Below are 6,314 nucleotides of genomic sequence, written 5' to 3'. Positions count from 1 at the left end.
TTGTGTCTGAATAAGCTTCCTTTCATGAATGATCATGTCAGCTTCTCTCAAAGCTGACCCATTTTTATAAAGTACAACCAAAATAAAAAAAAGTCTACTTGCAAATCCAAATTTCAGTGGCCAGACTGGGTCTGGTCGTTCACACCTATAATCCTAGCACTTTGGGAGGCCAAGGCGGGCGGATAACTTGAGGTCAGGGGTTCCAGACCAGTCTGACCGACATGGTGAAACCCCATCTCCACTAAAAATACAAAAATATCCAGGTGTGATGGCAAACTTAACCCTGTAATGCCAGCTACTTGGAAGGCTGGGACGCGAGAATCGCTTGAACCCAGGAGGCAGAGGTTGCAGCGAGCTGAGATTGTGCCATTGCACTCCAGCCTGGGCGACAGAGTGAGACTCTGTCTCCAAAAAAAAAAAAAAAAAAAAAAAAGATTGCAGTGGCAAGTGTTTACTTGCCACTGAAGAAGTAATAAGAAGTCTCTTTACAAAATGAGACTAATAAAACCTCAAGAGTTTTACAAAACAAACTCAGACCTTTCAACATAAATAAGCATACAGAGTAAACAGACAGGATTTCAAAACCTTTTCTTTTTTTCATTACTAAAACCATGATAAGCCAAAAAAAAAAAAAAAAAAAAGTTGGGGAATGAATAACATTTGTCATAATATGATTAATTCTTTTTTGTTAATATGATCCCCCTGAATTATTTGGAAAGATAGATTACCAATAAAGGAGTATGTATTATTACTAAGTCACTTAGGATGGCTACAATAAATATGTAACCATTAGGAAATAGCCCAAAATAAATATTTTATTATGTTTATAGGAGTAAGTTTCCTTTAGATTTATTTGCTACTACATAAGAATTTTCTGGAGTTTGGGCTGCTATGTTGAAAACCTAACCATGCAATTAATTTACTCTTTAAAAATATAGGAAGGGTTATGAAACGTCTAAATTGTTCTCAATTAAAATGTCAAAATTGTCTGTTGATTGGTACTGAAGAGGGAGAAAGTTAATCTGCTTTCAGACACTTAAAATATCAAAGTCTCACCCCTCTCCAATTCCTTCCCCTACCCCATCGACTTCAAAGAGTACCATATCTTTCTAGATTCTAGAACATCAGTATAGAATGCCATTGTGAATTCCAAATATCATTTTCTTTCACCCTCCTTTAAAGACACTCCATTTCCCCCACACACCATGACTTATACCAAAATCAACTCATTTATTCCTCTTATTCCTCTACCCCTCCCCATACCTCATCTCTGGCCAAAGGAGTACTTTAAATTTTGCTCCTGGGTTAATTGTCATGGATCAACATTCTGACCTTCAATTTTTTACTATTCCACCTCTATATTCTCTTAGCTGCCTTGGAACTTAGTAAATTTATTTTCCTAAGTGTATTAATCAGGGTTCTCCTGAGAAACAGAACCCCAAAGGTGCATACATAGAAAGAGATTTATTATGACAGATTGGTTCATGCAATTACGGAAGCTGAGAATCTGCATCTGTAAGCTGGAAACCCAGGAAAGTTACTGGTGTAGTTCCCATCCAGCCTTGAAGGCCTGAGACCAGTAGGGGCAACAGTATAAGTTTCAATTAGACTCCAAAGGTCCATGAGCTAGGAGTGTTGATGTCCCAGTTCAAGCAGAAAAGGAATTGCCCTTCTACTGCATTTTTGTTCTAAATCAGCCCTCAAAGGATTGAAAAACGTCAATTCACATTGGTGTGGGTGATCTTTACTTAGTCTACTGATTCAAATGCTAATTTCTTAAGAAAACTCCCTCACAGATATACCTAGAAATAATGTTTTCCTAGTTATCTGGGTATCCCTTAGCCCAGTCAAGTTGACATATTAAAATTAACCATCGCACTGAGTACTGAGAACTAATGAACACTCTGCTAAATGTATGCATCTCTAGAAGATCTTTGAGTTTATTTTGATGAATAGTAAAGAAATAAAATTAATAACGCCAAAATCAATGGTATTAGCGTGAATACTACAGACTTAATTCCATTTGCCCTTTATTGAATCACAGGGATTATGATAATCACTCCGATATTACGCTACTACTTATAAATCATTGCTTTTCCATGGTGTCACTTTTTAAATAGCTCATTTCCTCTTAAGAAATGTTTTTTCTGTTTTGTACGCTATGCCTGGTACACAGTAGGCACTTGATAATATTTGTCATTTGATTTTAATTTCATGATTGCTATAACTAATTCTATTCCAATATGCCAGATGCTCTTCCTATTAGCACTCATTAGCAAAACTGAATCATGAATGACTCCAGTATAATAAGTAAATTGTATATAAATCACGAAAGAAAAAAACAGACATTGCATTTAGGATAAAATAAATGCACTGACATTTTTCTTTTCTCCAAGGTTTTACTTTCCAAAATTATAAACTACAAATTTGCCTAAATTTCTAAATATTGGGTCACTAAAAATGTAGACATAAATTAACATGGTTCTTTTGGTTTTGCCATATCCAACTATCTCAACAGGATTTTACCTAGATAAAATCTGAACCAGTGATTCCATTGGCTGCATTAGAACCAGCTGAGAATTGGGTTTTTAAAAAACACAATACATATTTTCTGGCCCAATCCCCTAAAAATGCTGATTCAGCTGTGTCTAGTGTGGTGCTAATGCATGTTTATTATTTTAAAGATATCAAGGGGATTATGATGTGCAGACAGCTTTAGGTGGTTAGGACTTAGATTATTACATAACATGTGATCAAATTCTAAATGAGTCAACAGGCAGACATTCTAAAAAACAACCACCACATTTTTTCTTCATTTGATTACCCACTATGTTAATGTAATGCCTTGCTCACTCTGAGAGCTTAATCAATGCTTATTGATGGATTGACTATAGGGAGAAATACCCACTTAATTATATCTTATAAAAGACTAAGAAAGGCAGGCATGGTGGCTCATGCCTGGAATCCCAGCACTATGGGAGGCTGAGGTGAGTGGATCACCTGAGGTCAGGAGTTTGAGATCAGCCTGACCAACATGGTGAAACCCTGTCTCCACTAAAAATACAAAAATTAGCCGGGCGTCATGGCAGGCACCTATAATCCCAGCTACTCAGTGGGCTGAGACAGGAGAATCACTTGAACCCAGGAAGAGGAGGTTGCAGTGAGCCGAGATCATGCCATTCCACTCCAGCCTGGGCAACAAGAGTGAAACTCCATCTCAAACAAAAAAAAAAGAAAGAAAAAACAAAGACTAAAAACACATCTCTGTAATAGTCATACTTCTGTTTGAGAAATGGTGTTGTAAAGAAATACAAATCTTGAAAGGCTACTCCTAAGGCCTAAGAGCTTTCTGACTTAACAGAGTGATGCCACACAGACTGAGTCAAATCTACTGGGGATAGTTATGACATGAATCCAGGGTTGAGAAGAGAAAAGGCAGGTGTCATGGACAGGAAAGCTGGAGTGAAGGCTTCTGCAATGCCTTTACTCCATTTATTAGTAAAATCATGATAAGCCAAAAACAAAACAAAACAAACGAATAAACAAAATGACAATGGAACTTGGAGAATGAATCACATTTGTCCTAACCCTCGGTTTCTGTGGTCAGCATGCTTGAGCACTGGAGCTGAACTGATGGACCTGAGTTAGAATGTTCTACTGTGTTCTGGTGGGCTTTGGTATGGAGTCATCGTGGTCAAAGCTAAGCTTATTTAACTTTTGTCATTGGGATGAGATCTTGAGACCAACTTCTGTCAATAACTGCGCAATGTTCCTCAGTGACATACTTAAATATTCAACAAAAGTGGCCCATATTTTCATCTCAGGAATTCAGGTTATCTTCACAGATCACAGAAAACTGAGCTGTGAAGGACAGTTTTATTATTGTGCTTCCGGATTTGTTCCACAACGATTCAACTGATTCTGACGCAGAGGCCAAATGTGAGAGCATTGAATAAATTTCTTAAGCTAAGCTGCAAAAAGAAAAAAAAAAAAAGACCTACCTGCAGTATTAGTCACTTATTCAATAAACATTCACTGAACTACTTTAGGCCAGAAACTACGCTAAAATGGAAGAAACCATTATAAACATGGAACATGAGCTTTTCCATGGCTAATCAACCACAGAAGGTGAAGATGTGTAAATAAATCATCAAAATGCATGAAGTAATAAAGGAGGAATCTGAAAGTATTATATTATTGCCTTGTACATGGCAATCAACTGTTTGGGGGCTGGGGCGGGGGGCTGAGCAAGGCAATGGGAAGGAAGCTAGTGTGTTGGGAATGTGGTGTCTTGAGACACACACTGAGATGTACTTTCAAATGAAGTCTGGAACTGCAGATATATTTAGCGAGTTGAGACTGTGGCAAGGGCAAGACTTCATAGAGAAAATAAATGGAATAGAATGAGAAAAAGAGAAGTGGGGAAAGTGAAAGGGCAGAAAACTCTAAGAAATTTCTGACATGCAAGGAGAAGATGAAACAACAAGAGGTAGTGAAAAAGTCTGGGGATGAGTGGGGACAAGACAGGTGCTGGGCAAAAAGAGAACCAGAGAGACAACAACCGACAGGAATGAGGAAAGAGCGGGTTTCAAGAAGGAAGGAATGGTTAACACTGGTAATTTTCCAAGGTCAAATATGTAAGAGCAGAAAGCTGTCCTTTAAGTTCTGAGAACTAAGGAGTGGAGTGTCCGTGGGGGCAGAAGTAAGCTGCAGGGATCCAGGAGGACAACAGGAGGTGAGGAAGCAGAGATATCGACTCCCCCAAGCTGCTCTACCATAAAGAGAAAGAAAGAAATGGGATTGCAAGAGTGATGGGCACATAAGATGCAGAGAGTGGGTTCTTTTTTTCTTGCTTTTGTTTTGGAACGGGGTAGAGGTGGCAGTCATCCTGTATCTCATTGAAAGAATTGTTGAACAGAGGTTCCCAGAAAGTCCGTGCACAGTGGAGATGCCGAAGACCATAAAGTACTGAAAGAGGAAGCATCAGATAGTAGAGAGAACAGAGTTGGAAGGACCCGGCTTCAAATCCTGAGTGGCTCCATTGCCAGCTGTGTGACAGAGCACATAACTCAGCTTTTGCAAGAGTCAGTTTCCCTGTGGATATCCTCAGAACAAAATCTGCCTCCTACGTTTATGGGAAGATTAAATAAATTAAGGTACATACAGTGCCTGCTACGGTACCAGCCACTTAGAGATGTTTCTCTCCTTTTTCTTTCACCCTAAGCAAAACTCTTAAAATATCTAATAGGAGCATGTATTGACTTACCTTGAAATAAATATGTATATGGTGATTGAAATTTACATAGGCACCAAACCAATAAATTTATTCTAACCAGTAATTTTAGATTTGAAATGTAATAATGAAAACCATAAGTGTTATATTCAGAAAACTACATGAAACAATAAAAACATATGTAATAGGTAACTGTAAATTTGATGAACAAATAATGTAACTATAACTTCTACATGACATATTAGTACACAGACAAATCGTTTTGTGAAAGATGATGTGTTAATACTTATCTTGATCAAAGAAGCATGTTAGGCTCTACTTAAACTGACAGGAAATATTCCTTGCTGTTATATTCTGGTCTCTGGTTGGCAGATTATTAGTGTTCAAGGAGAACAGCTGTAGAGGTGGTCCCATGTGGACTATGGTTTTATTGCACGATCTGTGAAGTGAGTTCCAAGCCTAAGGCTCTATGACATGGCAGTCCTTGAGGTCTGAATTTGGACCTCACTCGACCTCCCTGACCACAAAAGAAAAGCTGATGATGGACATCTCATGGATAATTGAGAATGTGCTCTTTGTCAGCAAAAAAAATCACCTGTTGAAATGACTATTCAGACTCCCCGTCAGGATAGTCAAGACAAGAGGGCCTCAGTCACAATGCATATGAATGGTGTCTGCAGTGAGCACAGTCCTCATCAATCAAATAAATGGATGTTCCTATTTATAAAGCTGTGCAGTATTATTCCAGCCTGTTAGTCTTCCAGTATCAATCATGTCATTCCTGAATCCAGACATTCAACCCTACCTATATGTTAAGAAAATAATCTTCCATAGTGGCATCTGAGGGGTTCCTCCACTAGACTCCTACCTGAAAAATTATCCCTGAATAGCACCCTCCTGGATCATCCAGTGAAAACATTGTCTCTGAATGCCTAAGTGTTGAAATTGATATACGCCTTTACATAGAACCTTCGTCCCTGTCCTGTGAACACATACAGAAGGATTCGTTTGTCAGACTATCCGATACTTCAAAAGGCTGAAAAGAAAGTATAAAGCACAGTAAAGTTAGGTGAGAGAATGG

The sequence above is a fragment of the Piliocolobus tephrosceles genome, chromosome 1 (genome assembly GCF_002776525.5).
Source record: "Piliocolobus tephrosceles isolate RC106 chromosome 1, ASM277652v3, whole genome shotgun sequence".
In the NCBI taxonomy this organism is placed as follows: Eukaryota; Metazoa; Chordata; class Mammalia; order Primates; family Cercopithecidae; genus Piliocolobus; species Piliocolobus tephrosceles.
Note: the sequence above shows the minus strand (reverse complement) of the source record.